The following is a 17145-nucleotide window of genomic DNA, read 5'->3' on the forward strand; positions in this document are numbered from 1 at the left end:
TGTCCCCACACTCACACTCACACACTCACAGTTATAGTCGCCGACGCCGACGAGGCCGTCAAGTCGCCGTCGCTGCGACTGTCAAACCAAAAGTCGCCATCAACGATTCTCCTTCATTTTATTGCAAGCACTCGGAGAAAATGCAGAGTTTATAACTTACAAAACCCTATAAATTCCGAAAACTTTATATTCCAGAAGTTCAAGAAGTTTACTTTTCTTAAAAACACTATTATAAACTTAGGTTTAAAAAAATAATTGTTTTGATTGAATTTTAAAAATCCTTGAATGAGGAACGCTTCAAAAAAGGTACATTTAAGCGTTTAGAAATTTACGATGTTCGATATACCCAAATTTATATTCAATTTTATATCCTTGAAGATAAGTTTTGGAAATATTTTTATTAACCAAGAAATAAATTGACATGGCAATTAAAACTTACTCAATATGAGAATATTCGTTCTCAAGTTGGAAATTGAAGACCACATTTCCTCAAATGGAAAATTTTGTTATCAGTTTAAGTTTTTTTTTTTTTTCTTTAAATGAGTTTAACTTTTCTCAATATGAGTCAATAAATTGACATGGCAATTCAACTTACTCAATATGAGAATATTCGTTCTCAAGTTGGAAATTTAAGACCACATTTCCTCAAATGGAAAATTTTGTGATCAGTTTAAGTTTTTTTTTTCTTAAAATGAGTTTAACTTTTCTCTTTATGAGTCTTTTTTCCAAAATTTTGTACTTAAGTTCAGTACATCCTCAAATTGAGAAAACAAATACTTAATTTGAGAACGTCATAATTTCCTCTGAGGATAATTAATTTTAAATTTATAGGTAAATTTACAAGTATCATTTAAATAACGTCGAATAAAGTAAAATATATATCGGAAAATGTTATTTGATACCTTCAAAATCTTTCTAAAAACGGCTTGGAATTTTATTGTTAAACAATTTGAAACCGTGTATTTGAAAATACATAAGCGGAAAATGACTTTAATTTTTGTAACAAAAATAAAATTTTAGTTCTCTTATTAAAGAACATTTTTAATTTCTTCTTTAAATACAAGTAACTTTTATTTTCCAACTTAATTTATTTCCAACAAACATATTTCTTCATGATAACTTCATAATTTCTGACTTGAGGACAAACTTTACAATATTTTTGCTTTGTGCACCCAGAGAAACAAAAATTCGAAACACAACAAACTATCCTCACACGATTGTCGTCGAAATGTAAGTTTTATACGTTGCTTGTGTCGTCGGTAACCGTTGTTAATCTTCGCTCATTGTTTTGGTTTAATTTATAAATTCCTGTCCATTTGGCAGATGGCAAACTTTTGTTTTTCTATTTGCCATTCGCTGGTGCTTTTGTGTACTTTGAATGCTTTCGTTTCGTTGTTTGGTTTCCCTCTCTGATTCTGTTTCGGTTTCTATTTTCATTTCCATTTCCATTGCTATGGCTATTTTTATTCCAGGTTGAGCTCTGTTTTGGTTTGTTTTCGTTTGGTTAGTGTGTGCAGAAACTGTTCAACTGTTCAAATGTTTCTGCTGATGAACTGACTCAGCATTTGTTTTTTATTTGTGGAATGTCGACTTAGAAGCGACCACCGTCCACTGCAGCGGGCAGAATTAATTGTCGTTTGCTTTGCCATTTGCCATGTTTGCACAGATGCAGCAGTCCATGGACGATAATAATTTGCACGGTTTGAACTGAACCACAACCTAGCCCAGCATGACAATTATTATGACAATCAGTTAGAAGTGTTGCTTCTAAAAGGTATTAAAACTGACCTAAAAACTATCAGCCATGTCCATCAGCATTTGCAGACATCTTTTAAGTGATCATTAATTGTTTTAAGAACTATCAGGTCAACCAAGTTGAAGTCTAAAAATAAAGTCAAATAAAATATTTTATCATTGAAAAGTGACGGATTAAATGTAAAATCCATTTTTAGACATCTGAATTCTTTGCGTTCTTGACTTGTTGATAATTTTTTTAAAGACAAAAATGTTATTAAACATCAATTAAAATATTTTGCCAATCCAGTATCACTGGAAATCGGATGCTAAAAAATAAATCTTGCATGATATCTTTTAAATTCACCTTAAGAATGAGCAAATTTATAGAGATAATCTTGATTTTAGTTCACAATTTACTTTTTATAATGCCCAGAAAATACTGATCCCAACAAATAAAAAAGCTTTATTCATGTGAGATTAATGGGCAGAGCCCCGATTATAGATAACAGATTCTTTATGACTACGCCAACAATAAGAAAAACAGGGCGGTGCCGAAACGAAAACATATTTGCCACCCGCATTCAATTCACCGAAAACGCCCCGCTGGAACTGCTTATGATGTATAAATGAGAGAAACAGTTGCCCGATAAGAAAACGGACCCCCAAACGATTTATATATATTATGTACAAATGTTTATTTTGGCCCTGGCCCTTTGCTTTCCTTGCCTTTCCTATCCCACATTGCCTTATCTTTATCTATTCCACGCCCATAGCGCACGATTCACAGTATTTTCTTTTTTAGGGGGATTATTGCTTATTCGAAGCATTTATTTATCTTCGATTTCGCATCGCAACGTTGTGAAAAGTTCTGGTTATTGCCTTGCTCATGCTCGACTGCCCCCTGGTGGAATAAAGTGGCCAAATCCCAGTCCCGTGGGCTATTTTTGGTGGAAAATTTGAATTATGATCCAATTGAAATTCAATCGAAATTAAATGAATTGCCAATGTCGCTGGCATGCACAAACATATTGGAAAGTAATGACAAGCGGGCTCGTCATTATTGTTCATGGCACAAATTCGCTGCATAATCTGGGGAACTCGGAGAACTCGTCATTTACATGCACACGAACACATGGCCCAAAAAAGTATGCTACGGAAAATTGCAAAATCAAAATTGCTACACAAACAGTCTCTTTTCCCCCTTTTTTGGTGGAGGGGGTTGTTGTTGGCTCTGTGTGTGTGTTTGTGTGTGACACAAATTGAGTAGCACACGAAAAACTGCCAAACATTTCAATAAAGTTGCGCAGCGGCATAAGATTGCCAAGCGCAGATTGTTTAGAAATTTAGTTTTATGAGCGCCACGATGCACTCACTCACTCACTCACACAGGCGCTGCTCCAAGGACTAAGGACTCGGAGACATGGGGACACGGACACGGACACGGACACGGATACGGACAGGGAGTGACAGGAACATCTGTCCAGCGGAATGCGCCACCAGCTGTGACCAACCAGGCGCTATTTGTCAAGAGTTCCCCATACAAATCGGGGCGATTGTTCGCCTGGCTGCTAGTTTGCTAGTTGGCCACTGCCGGATTGTCGGATTGCTGGATTGCCGGATTGTTGGATTGCCGGTCTGCCGGATTGCTACTGGCCAGCTTTGCCCACACACAAAGCCAAGAGCCTCGGCCATTTCAGAGCATGTGCAGCGGACAGCGGCTCCTTTTGTCCGGCAACTTGTTGTTGACAGCTTTTGTTTTGCCGCTTCAACATCAGTAACATCTGCATTTGCAAGTGGAATGGCGAAAGTCATGGCACACATTTCGAAATGAGCATCTCCCCATGTCAACGTTTAGGCAAAGCCAATGGAATTAATACGATTACGAGTGGGTGGAGAACAGGACAATTTAAATATTTATTAGAAGTGAGACAACTATTTTTTCAGGACTTAATTCTAATTGGCCTACATGTCGTATGAGTAATTTTTAGGACACTAAGTTTACACAACGTTCAACGTTCAAATCTCAAAAGAAAATTTACTTTAGTTATACAAGGGTGGTCAAAAGTATTTTCACAAAAAAAAAGTTAAATATATTCATAATTTGAACTTACATCTTGTTAACTTTGGCATCAATGGAAAGGTAATTTAAATGCCGTTTGAATGATACAATACATTTCTTAACACATTCAGTACTTATTGAAAAGGACGAATTTGTGTGAAAATGTCCTTTTTGAACTTTTTTCCTCGACTTGAAAACTTAAATTTTTTGATGCAAAAAGTTTCTTCAAACAAAAATAATAGTAACTGCAAAAAGAATTTTTCCAAAATCATTTTGCTTATATTTTTTATGATTTTTTGAAAATGCTTAGAAACATGCATTTTAGCCATATTTTTCTCTTTTTCATACAAATTTTTTCCGACAGTGTCACCTTTAAAAAATCATAAAAAATATAAGCAAAATGATTTTTGAAAAATTCTTTTTGCAGTTACTATTATTTTTGTTTGAAGAAACTTTTTGCATCAAAAAATTTAAGTTTTCAAGTCGAGGAAAAAAGTTCAAAAAGGACATTTTCACACAAATTCGTCCTTTTCAATAAGTACTGAATGTGTTAAGAAATGTATTGTATCATTCAAACGGCATTTAAATTACCTTTCCATTGATGCCAAAGTTAACAAGATGTAAGTTCAAATTATGAATATATTTAACTTTTTTTTTGTGAAAATACTTTTGACCACCCTTGTATATGCATTTGAAACACAACTAAGTTTACAATATTTAAGGTTGAGATTAAGATTGTATTTTTTTGAGTACTTTAATAAAAATATCTGAATTCTTCATCAATAAATATTTTAGAGATACCTTTAATACATTTCAACTAAAATTTAAATTAAAATGTAAATCTAAAAATCAGGCATTTCCATACTTACAAGTATTTAAAATTTAAATTATCTTTCCTTGTTGCTTCCTTTACTTAATTGCACTTTCAGAAAACATGCACTTGTAAATAACCTACTGTGAATATTTTAAAAACCTACTTAGCTACAATTTCCGGGACCCCACAGCTGTGTAAACAAGTGCTCCATTTACAGGTTGACTACCCAAAACAGAGGAACCACAAAACGATAACTCACTGGAATGGCAGAAAATTAGACTTGCTTATGAGGCAGCTTAAAATAAACGAGCTTCCGATTTGTGCTAGCCATTTGCTTGATTAAGCCGGTGAGTTGGCTACATAGCTTGGTAACCTCTGGCTAGAGCCTGGAACATCCCACCTCCCGATCCCAGCCACTTTCCACTGCCATTCCGCCTTGGCATGATTTATGACCCAGTCAGTCAGCCAGCGAGTCAGGGTTCCCAGAGCAAAGTACCAAAGATGGGGGCCAATGGCGTGCACAGCTAATTTGCCTAAACGGACAGCGAGCGGAGGGCTAACCTTTTGGCCCCGCAAAATCCTACTCGCAAGGCATCGGGAATCCCTACGCTATTCTGCGTTTTTCGGGTTTTTTCTTTTTTTGGCAACAACGGCAGCCGAGTGGCAAAGTGAAAGCCACTCACGTTTAACCAATTTTGACACGCGCCGCACTCACTCGCACACAAACACATTTGCAGCAGCATAAACAAACAGCAGCAGCCCGCTGAAATTGCTCAAATGTGCGCATCAAACAACTCGCACACAAACACACACACACACATTTAGGGGGCGGTGGCGGAGGGGGGCGTGGCAAACAGACAAAAAGGGCAACTCTTTGAAGGGAGCTCCATTTGTTATGATGCCACTGTTGCTGGCGCGGCTTTTATTGTTGTTGCCGGGTTTTTTGCTCGAAATTCGCGCAATAAAATTGTAGAACAAAGTGGCAACACTCAAAAATCTATTGTTTTGCAACATTTTTCGGGGCACTCGACTTTGGAATACTCTTTCGAGTAAGGCTACTTATATGAAATTTAATATTTTGAAATAACTTCTTTAAAATGGGGTAAAAATTATGTTAATTTAAACAGAATTTATACCGACTCTTCAATGGCATTATGCAGTCGTAATAAATACCTGGTCTTTTTTAAATACAATACTATCTGATTACATATATTATATATTATACTATCAACTAAAATCGAAAAAAATATTGAGTGTTTAATTTATTATCGTATCTTTTACAAAAATCTCTTCCCATTTTTATCAAGTTTTAAATGTGAGAATAAAAGGCTTTTTGGCACACCTGGCGTATACGTAATATTTTGTTTTTAGTTGTGAATCGCGCGTAAAATATATATTCAATCATTTTTATAATAAAATAAAATAAAAAAGATAATATATTTTAAATCAAAATGTATTTTATTTTAATTTGAGCAAAGCACGTAAAAATGCGATGAGTCGAAAATTGACAAGATTAACTATTATTATCAACTACAGAAATTACGTATACGTATTATCAAAAGTGCCGAAAAGGGTATTTTAATATTTTCATCATGCATTTCCCAGTTTTATTTGAGTCCATGAATTTATCAACATAAGTGTATGCGTAATTACATTTTGCCAACATGTTGAGCTTACCCAGCAAAAATAAAAAGGGTGTACGCTAGGGAGTGAAGGCGAAAAACGAATATTCCCAGCGTCATCATGCTGGGTTTTTGTGCACGATGAGTCAAAGGAGCAAGTCGGGAAAAACACAAAAAAAAAAAGGAAAGGGAAAACGTCGTCCGCATCTCCTTGTTGTTTGTTATTGTTGTTATTGTGGGCTTCTTTTCCTTTGTGCCAACTGGTTTTAAAGGAGTGAGGCCGCCGAGCGGGGCGATGGAAACCACTTCGTTAAACTCATGAAAATCACTTAACGGCAGCATGTACGTAAAAAGCGGGAAAATCGGGGACTAGAGAGACGTCTTGGCGCCCATTTTCCCTTTGACTGACGCTGATGCGAAAGCCAAAAAGGTGCTCCAACCGCCGACAGCTGGCAGAGCTTAAACGGCAAATTGATTTAGCGCGTACAAGCGGAAGCAGCTGTGCCCCGGATGAATCAGTTGGGTTATGCTGGTTGGAGGACCGCTGGCAGATTTACGGGAACCCATAAAAAAAATTTGGAAAAGGAGGTGGGAAACCAGGACCAAGACACGGAGAAAAAGTGCTATCCAAACGGACAAACCATTATAGTTTTTAAGATTCAACAGGAGCCTTCTTTTGAACCCATAAATAAGAGATACATACAAGAAAATCGAATGAAGAAGAAGTCATCTATATATATATAACTCAGATATATATAATTAACACAGATCCGCAAATGATAAGGCTTGTTCCTATTGTCATATAGGTTTGCGCTAGGAACTGATTTTGAACTAAATAACGCCTACATTTTCTAATAGTCTGAACCATACCTTTGATAGCCGTGCAATTATAAAGTTTCCTTTATGCAATCAGCTTAGATAGCAACTTGGTTTAACAAAGCTTTATTTGTTTCCTAGGTTAATCTTATTTTGATTGCGATTTTTTTCTCTGCAGTTTTTTATTTGGAAAAACAAAGGTCGGGAAAGGTGAGGCCCCTTGTAGAACAAGCCAGGGCAATGAAATGAGATTAATGCAAAACCGCCTTCACAGGCGATGCAAAAAAGAGCAGGGCGAAGGAAAAAGCGGAGGCACACGGCAAATACGACTCCAATGCATACCGCTGCATGCTTTTTTTTGGGGGGGCGGCTTGGAAAATGAGGAGGGGTGGAAAATCAGGGGAGGTGGTTCCGAAAGAGGAGTTGCAGTAGCACAAGCTGGGCGGCGACGACACTCAGCCAAACAAACAGACAGCGCCGCGTGGAGGGGCGACTCACTGGCATGGAAAATGCAATTTATTATGCAAAATGAAAAACAGACGGCGGGGAGAAAGGGGCGATTGGGGAGATATAGCGACAGAGATCATGGAGACATTGCTATAGACAGACGGACAGACAGACGAACACACTCGAGCAGGGCAAACAAAAGCGCGCTATTATAGTGCCAACAATAACAGCAACTGGCGGATATAAACATAATTCAATTTTTATTTAATTTTGCACAACAAACACAATAAATTCAGCACGACTGCATTGGCGAAATGGGGTGGGTACGGGTGCGAAATCTCTGGGAAAACCACCCTCTTTTATGCATTGGACTGGGGCCAAACGCATTTCATTGCATACTTTCAGGCGTCAAGGCGACTCGAGCCAATCGGGGAAAATCGCCAGCTACTGGCTGTGGGGCAAAAACTGTGGATGGTGGATGGTGTTTGAGCTGCCCGACAATTTCCCACGGTGGCCACAAACTGTTGACTCATTTGTGGGACGACGGATGTGGGAGTGACCAAAAGTGATGTGGGCGAAGTGCAAAGAGCACTGCTATTCCCCAAGCTCTTTGAGCTCTTTTTGGCCACCGAAAGGAAAACACTCATACGCAGTGTGTGGTTTTTGGAAGGGCAGCACTGGGAGTTCAAGTTGGATGGACGTGACCCAAACTGAACCTTTTCCCCTCTCTTTTTTATTTTTTTGGCAATTTTGTGGTGTTACACATGATATCTTGGCCACTAGTCGATTGACGATTGACAGCGGATTGAAAACGAAATGCAGTGGCAGGCAAAGTTGATCTTTGGCCTTTGACGACTTCAGTTGGTTCAGTGTCAAGGAGATTGAGTGCATACCCTTTTGAACTTTCGAGCAATTACACGAAGATTATGACAAGAAACATTTGAGACACATCTCCGAAATATTTGCAATTTAAAGATTTAAATTTCTTTAAATCCTCTAAGCTTTATAAAACACAATCCATTTTGTTTTGAAATTCCATGGCCTTAGCCAATAAAATGGTTTTACACCACTCAGCCATCAAAAGCCATCAACTCATTAGATTAATACATTTCAACAAAATGGGCTGGCCGTAAAAAGGGCGGTCTAAAAGGCCGAAAAGCCTTCGCTAATTGCCAAAACCCAAATCAAGAGCCGGAGCAAGCCCCTTGGGTTCGGCAAAATGGCATAAAATATTTACACGTCAAGTGCCACGGGGTCTCAGGCGAAATGTTCGAAATACATGCGATGGCAACCCGAAAATGGTGGCTGAAAATTGTTTATTTTTAGCACGTTTATAGGGCCATCAGAAAAGGTTAAGTCAGCCAGAGTCCCTGAATATGATGGAGAATTCTCCGTGGCCTTTGTTGGATTAGGTCACATTTTGCATAATTAATTTGGGGATCCCTTTAGCGCCAGCATTAGCGCCCAAAAAACAGAACAAGGAAACGAGCAAAAACCAAACCAATCCCAAAATTGAAGCCACAACGCACTGGAGGGAGGAGTTCAAAGGGTCCGTTGGGTATGCAAAGCTATTTATGCGTAAACACGCGCCTTTGACATAGAAATTTGTTAGCGGCGAATGTCAACAATGCGAATTCGGCCAAAGTTAAATATTTTCCATTGGGCCAACCGCTGCAATCCTTTCTGACCACAGACACACACTCGCGTCCTCACACACACACTCACTCAGCACACTCGACGTCTAAATAAATTGCTGTCATTTTGAAAATTTCCCCAAGGTGGCATGTTTAAAACGCTGCGTGACCATTCGGGGTGCCAACGGGTTAAGTTGGGTCACAGTAATGCCAATTTAACTTTTCGCCAGACAGCTACACGTAAGTGGGTCAATTTTTCATAGATCACTTTAAAGGTGTCCAAAAGTATGCTACAAAAAAGAATGCCTTTTTCATTGCATACTTTAAGACACCTTCATAAGTAATTTTAAAATCCAACCGGTTTCTGCAGCAACACCCAATTTTATTTTCTATATTTTTGCAATTTTACAATTTTTAAAGGTATACAAAAGTATGCTATAAAATATTATTCTTCACAAAGACATATTTGTGAAATCCGAAATAAAAAGCTGAATTTACATTGCAAACTTTTAGACCCATTTAAAAATTCATTTTATAATCGGTTGTGCATTACAAAGATATTGTATTTTAAATAATATTTGTAGTGCTTTTATAAACCAGACCATTATTATATATTATATTATATATATATATTATATTCGGGTACTTTATTTGTACCTTAGTCATATTTTAACTGGATTTTCAAATTTTAAAATGAGTCGTCGGCATCACTGTTCGTTGCCGGGGTTCATGTGTGTTGACTTAAGCTTAAAATCAAACCATTTGTCAGGGGCAGCCGGCAGTAGAGGCAGCAAGTTCCAGACAAGACAGCGTTGCATGTTTTACACATTTACCCACACTATCGCGTTCGGACACACACACTGTGACACCCAGGGGGATTGTCACCAGAGTGTGTGTGAGTGTGACGCATGGATGCAATTTCGTTGCATGGCCTCCCGGCTAGGCTGCTGCACTTTAACCGCAACATACGAGTGCAATATTTCAGGCATGATTTCTTATACGGCTTACGGTGGCCCGTAGGTCTTGTCAACCGCCCACCACCCAAAAACTCCTGCTTTTCTACGAACTCACCGAGAGAAATAAATTGATTTTAAAATAATATTCACTAGCAACCCAGAGCTCTTTGAAAAGGTTCAAAATGGATTTAAATATGTTGTAGAACATTTTAATTAAACTTCGATTGATCTAGGCTTACAGATTTTTTGCATACTTTTAGCTATCTAAAAACTCTTGCTTTTCTACGATTTTACAAAAGGAAATAATGCTAAGATCGAATGATGATTAAGACATAGATTTAATTAACTACCCCAAACTCATTAGAATCTTTAAAGAAATATTTTAATATATTGGAACACCATTGCATACTTTTAGACACCTAAGAAATATTTTTAAAATTTCAGACCATTTCTATACACTAAATTTATATTGGATTTGAAAATTATATTAATATGAATTGAAACTAAATAAAATTAAAAAATAAATAAATAAAAATCTAATAATTGATTCTAAACAGATTAAAAGAACATGTGATCTAAGGTTGATTTAATTTTCATAGTTTCGATAGACAATACATTGTAAATTAAAATATTAAAAGATTTTAGAGTTAAGAGCTATTGGAACACTACCAATTTGATATTTTTCCCAAGTGTGCTCCACATTGACCCTCAAACGCTGCATCTGCAGCTGCAGCTGCATCTGAACTCAGATGGCTGGCAGAAAGGCTGAAAGGCAGGATGGCTGGGCTGACTGGCTGCCTGGCTGCATGGATGGCCGCCCTTCGTTGCCACGGCTCTGGGTCAAAGCGAAAGTGGCACATTTTGGGTGAAATTTTGTGGAGCTATCTAGGTTACTGTGACAGTGTCGTTGTCGAGCTGCCTCTGCCTCTGCCTCAGCCTCAGTATCTGTATCTGTTGTTGTTGTTATTAGTTGTTTTTCCCCGTGCTGCAGAATGGCCTACACACACATATATACACCGCATACGGCACAGGCAGACCCAAATAAACATTTCAGGCCCTCGGACAACTCACGTGCTTCGAGTTCTGAACTTGTGCGCCATTTTTATTGCCGCACGCTGCTTGCACCATTGTTCCGCCCGTCTCTTTCGCACAGCCACATTCCCTCTCTTTCTCTCTAGCTTTGTTTTCCCTTTTTGTTGATGTTTTTACTTTCACAAGAATCTTCTTTCCCAGCATCCACAACCATCACGCTCTTTTATCCTCACACCTTGCAGGACTTTGGTGCTTTTTGTTTATCTGAGCACTTTAACTCTTTGGCTGTGGGGGGAAAAACTTTAAGATAAACTTGCCAACTTCTTAAACCAATTAATTGCAATTTCATGCGTAATTAATTTGAGCTGCACAACGTGTTTGCAAAGTTTCTTACATTCAAGTGCTTTGCTCTGTGGCTTTCTGTGCTTTTCTGCGGACAAAGGCTGTGTGTTCTTGCAAATAGCCCGCGGGAAAAGCCGAGCTTATGGATCCAGATAAGCCAAATTGGGTTCACTGAAGCCACTCAGAAAAGGCAACTCAAGAGCGGGACTTTTCGCTAAGCAAAACGTTTTGCGATTTCGCCTTTTGACCCACTTTGCTGCAACTTCAACCCATCCACCCAACATCCCACTCTACACTCCTTCTTCTCTATTTCACCCCGTAATTGCCAATTGCCAATCGAATTTCCTCTAATTTGCCATCAATTTGGTTGGCCTTATCGCTCGTTTCGGAATTTTCCGCACTCCTTTTATCGTTCGGCAACTCATTAAAAAGTGACACCCGAAATTAATCCATGTCCTTATGGCGACACCGAGTGTGCCGCCACCCCCACAAAAAGCCGAAGCGCTTCGCTTCGTTGACCGGAATGCGGTCCATAAATTGGGTCATTTGCCAATAGCAGTGGAAAGTCACTTGCACTTTCAATAGCAGGTCGACCCTGCAGAGTCACGTTCCACCGGCAGCCAGTGCCGACCGGTTTTGGGCCATAATTTCGCTTTAACCTTATAAATTGGAGGGCGACGGTCGGCACAGGCAGCTCGATGCCATAATTTTGCAAACTTGCGTGCCACCGAAGAGACAGCCAAATGACACCAGCAGGCGGACGACGTCCGTACATCCGTACATCCGCAGCCAGTCGGAACACTGATGTCCTGGCCCCGCCCCCATCCTGCGACGCCCCCCATCCTCGCCCGCTAGACCAACAACAAGTTAAACTGACAAAGTAGCAGCCAGGGCACTTCCTTTTGTTTAAGCTGCCTGACACTGGTCCTGAGCATGGAATAATGGCGGCATGCACATCCTAGACACACTGAGGGAAAATGTTACAACTCATATACGGTTGGAATTGAACCCATCATTAAGAAAAAGTCAAAAAGTATTTGGTTAAAAAAATTATAAGACCAGGTTAAATTATTATTACTAGTTAGATCTATTTCTCAATGTTATGTTAAGATTAGTTTGTTGTTTGTTGTAATAATGTAACCGGAAGTTAGATAGTTCGCAATGATAACAGTTCCAATTATATGAAACCTAACCTAATGACAAAAGTTAACATTACATTGAGAAATCGGCAACAAGTCAATACATTTAATACAACCCACACCTAAAACAATTTTATAAATTTACAACTTGAGTTGTACTTGAACTTTGTATTCAATTGAATCACTTTCTAGATCAAACTTTATATGCTGATCATGCATTTCCTAATATCTTTAATACCTCCAAATTACAGCTCAATTTATGTAGTATTCTTTTCTCCCCGTGCACCTATCTTTCTTGCTCTTTGCAACACCCACAATTGCCTGGTGGTGCGGCAGCCTGCTCGTTATAAATTGACCGCATTATTTTGCTCAATTTAACTTGAGTCGGGTGGCATAAGAGGCGGAGGCAGTGGCAAAGGCAGCGGCATCGGCAAAGACACAGTGACCATATTATGGGATGAGATCGGGCAAAGTTTTCAACTTAATATCTCATAAGTGCTGAGTGTGCATATCGGCCAATGGCTGCGCCGCCATTTCCTTTACTTTCCATATTCCTTTCTCCGCTTTCGCCGCTTTCCTCTGGCTGTAAAATTTTTGCACAGGGTCAACTCTCACTGCCATTGGGCGTTCACTTTCGTTTGGCATAATTTTTTTATTAGGTCACACCAGGGCGACCACTGCAGCAACAGAGCGGAATGCATTTTAACCCCCTTATATACCATATACCCTATACCATCCCTCAGTGACTGCCGGTTTTTTTTTGGGGGGTGGGCGAAAATTTTTTACTTTAATAGCCGAAAGTATTTAATTGCATTCTTCATGGCACCAGCGAGAGGGGCATTGCCCGGATGCGAGTTTATTAAATAAATGTCTATAAAGATGACGGCCATATACTGTGGAGCGAAGGGCCCCCAGAAATCGCATAATTACATTTCGAGAACACTTAATACAAAACTGCAGGGCCAAAACTCATTAGGGAAAATGTGCGCCAGGTAAAAAAAAAAATGTTTAAAAAAATGGAATATTTAGAGCACTTCAGCCCGGCCATTAATTTGGGAGCCGCCAGGTCAGCGAGACCTGTCAGCCGAGGAGCACGGGCCTAAGCTCGACCTAACTAAACATTAAACGAATTTAAGAGGTCAGTCAAGTGCTGCCAGCCAGAGGGGGAAGAAGGGAAAGGGCACAGGTCGGAATGGGCGGAAAATAACAAGAGGGGCGGCGAAATGGGTGGAAAATCAATGCGAGAAAGGCACGTAGTCCAAGCTTTTCCTTGTCGTTTTGTTTACATGCACATAAAGAAAAAAATACCGGAACTAGTCAAGGGTTTTAAATGGCATTTGCAGGGTCCTTAAACATTAAACTAATTAAACACTTCATAGTTTAGGTGCTTGAAAATTGGCTTGGCATTTTATAATATTCTTCGAGAATTCAGTTTTTTCATAAAAATTTGATACTCATTCACTTGATGTTTTATGACCTACATCAATTATTATAAGTCGTAGAATGTTATAGGTCATTTATAACTGTTAAAAAAAACACTGGGAAACACCTTTTAAAACGTCAATCATTTACGTTTAAACTTTAATATGAAAAACAGAATATTTATGTGACAAAGATATATTCCGTTTTTGTTTGATTTTATTTCATCCGAATTAAAGGCCTATTCAGTTTGAAATTTTCTTGGACTTGAAAATGCGCTTATAAATGACCATTAAATAAAAACTAGAATTTAAACAAATTTCTATGGACTTTTCTTTAGAAGTAATTCTTTGTACCAACCCCGAAATAAATAATTTTACATTTTTGATAAAGCTATGGTATTTCAAATTCTTAATTATTATGGAACCTTTTTTTCACCCAATAGATTGCCATTTGGGTTCCATTTTCCCCTGTGTAGCCAATCCTTAAGCTCGTTTGGAGTCTGTGGCCACAGGCCAGTCTAAAGTGGGCGACGAAGCGTCACGTGGCAGTTTCTCGGAGCAACTAACTTGCCAGTGGGCAAATGAAGTTCGGTGCAACTAATGCCGAAGATTACTGTGGCCCAGTGTCGAATTACAAAACGCCTTTCACCCCATAATGGGGGTCCATCCAGGACCAAAAGGGTAGTTCAGCTCAACCCATACCATTTTTTTTTGTGGGAGCAACAAGCAGACAACGCAAATAGCGTTGGACCTTAAACCGGGTCGCGTTTTTAGTAGAGTTGGTTAGAGTTCATTCCTGCAGCCTGGTAGCCTCGTAGTTTGTTAGCCATTTTTCATATTCATCCTTTCTGCCAGGCCCTGCCTCTTTGTTGGCCACTAGATAATGAAAAGGCGAGGCAAAGGAACACACAGCCGAAAGTTTTTAATATAATTTGGAATTAGCTAGAGTGGCAGATGGTCGTGTTTTTGGGGGCGGGACACAAGAAGAGCTCTTTTAGTTAGTATTCAGCCAGTCAGTCCTGCGGGCCTGTGGCAGTTCCTTTGTTGCGTATACGCAACGTGGAACAAGTTTTTGCCAGAGAGACTCGCAGCGTTGGCCAAAGTTTGTCCCACATTTCAGAGAAGAATGGCTTAGGAAGGAACAGTTTGTCATGTGAAATTAAAAGTGCAGTGCAGAAGGAACCATGAACCATGGGCACATAAATAACTTGGCACTGGCCCATCCATCCATCCCGAAGGATATATAGTTGGAAATACCATGGATCATGAGACACCACAATCTGTTCTTCATGCAAATCAAGCCCCAAGTTTTGCTTGGACTTGCAATTCGATTGCTTTTCGCCCCGATATCTCCTTCTCATCCCGACCAAAAAACCTTATCTAGGCCCTTCTTCGCTTGGGCAAAAACTTCGCCGACTTATCTGTTAGGCCGCATAACTTTGCATAAATATGAAGAGCTATTCAGGAAAACTCCGGCAAAGCTCAAACAACTGCTGGCAGCATGAAAACATTAAAAACTGCCCTAAGACCCCATGGACCCTCTTCGAAGTCGGTGAAAAACTGCTCCGATGTCAACGTCAAAAACAAGAACAACAAGGATACAACGGTAAAACTATTGTACGCACTTATATATGCATGGGTTCGCGGGACCGGGAAATTCCATTTTATTTATTATATTAATGACGGCAACAAAAAGTTCCGAAGAGGAGGCTGGAAAAAGGGGGAAAAATAGACTTCACGGATACCCATTGTGTAAAAGTAATTATATTATTACATTATATTTACCACCTCCCATTCTAACTTCATCTAGTGTCCAAGACAAACAGTAAGAAACCAAAAGCCATTCCATATTTACATACCTATCAATCCATCAAATGCAAATCATAAACTTCGACATTTTATGTTGGACCAACTCTGGTTAGTTTAGCATTTCTCTGCTCTGAGCCACATGGCAAAACAACAAGAAAACGAAATCAGAATACCAGATTTGATGTGTTCAATTCAATTCCCCGAGTCTCGTACGAGACAAACGCAAATTGAATATACACTTTGGTCCCCCTACAATTGCCGAGGAGCAGCATAAAACTATGCAGCGCCACTGACAGCGGCAACTTTCCCGATGACGGCAAAACTTTAACAGATTTGCATAAATTATACCCAAGCAAACAAAACGTAGCAAAACAAGATGGAGGAGCACGAGCCACAGGCGGACCAACATCCACAATGGCACTCTGAAAAAAACTTGGCTTCTTTTTTCTCCAGCCAAAAACTAAGCCCTCACAATCTGATCCTAAAAACGATACAACTAAATCAATTAACACTTTTTTTTGGGTTAGCTAAAAGCTAGCATGAAAGTGTCAACAAATCAACAATGTGTTTTTTCTTTAAGTTCTTGTAAAATGTTTCATATAATCATTTTTTGTAGTAAACTAAAGTTTCTATAAATTATATTGCAATATTTAAACAATTATATCCCTAAAATTCTTGGATTTTATTTTTTAACGTAGCTTATTATTTTTAGTTTTAAGGGGTAAGACCATTCAATTTTATTATTTATAGAACGATGGATGATTTCTCCAAATCCTTTGTTAACTAAAGGTTAGGAGTTCTAGTTAAAGATTTTGTTTTTCTGGTAACAGACTTCGTAAGGAAATAAACAACCCATTAAGAAAACAAACCTGTCTTTCCGAACCATTTACCTTTATGTTAGATTTCTATGACAGATAACTAACTACAACCTTAACCTGACATTGAGAAACCTGCCTAAACCAATTTGAGTTTGGTATGAAGAAAAATCGAATTCAATTTGATTCTATTTTTTTTTTCCAGTGCACAGTCACCGCAGCAGGAACTTAAGAGCTCAAGGAGGACTCTCCTCAGTTCCGGCTATAGCATCGGCATCATCGGCTTCGACTACGGCATTGCCCCCATAGTCATTCATTTAACTGTCAATGCCGTTGTTATGCTGTGGTTGTGGCCATGGTTTTGCTTGTGGCTGGGATTGCGGATGAGCACCAGGACGAGGATGAGCACCAGGATGGCGGCGGCTGCTCGGCGGGAATTTATGAATTCATAGCGATCTTATGTGTAAGCACTACGTATAAATTTAATATATTTTTATGATTT

The 17145-nt window shown here is 39.0% G+C and overlaps 1 protein-coding gene across 6 annotated transcripts in view; it reads right to left on the bottom strand.

Moving 5' to 3' along the window:
* The window catches only part of LOC119554480 (palmitoyltransferase app), a 72549-nt gene that overhangs the window by 20791 nt on the left and 34613 nt on the right, over positions 1-17145 (bottom strand). The window lies entirely within an intron of this gene.

Source organism: Drosophila subpulchrella, chromosome 3L, assembly GCF_014743375.2.
Source record: "Drosophila subpulchrella strain 33 F10 #4 breed RU33 chromosome 3L, RU_Dsub_v1.1 Primary Assembly, whole genome shotgun sequence".
In the NCBI taxonomy this organism is placed as follows: Eukaryota; Metazoa; Arthropoda; class Insecta; order Diptera; family Drosophilidae; genus Drosophila; species Drosophila subpulchrella.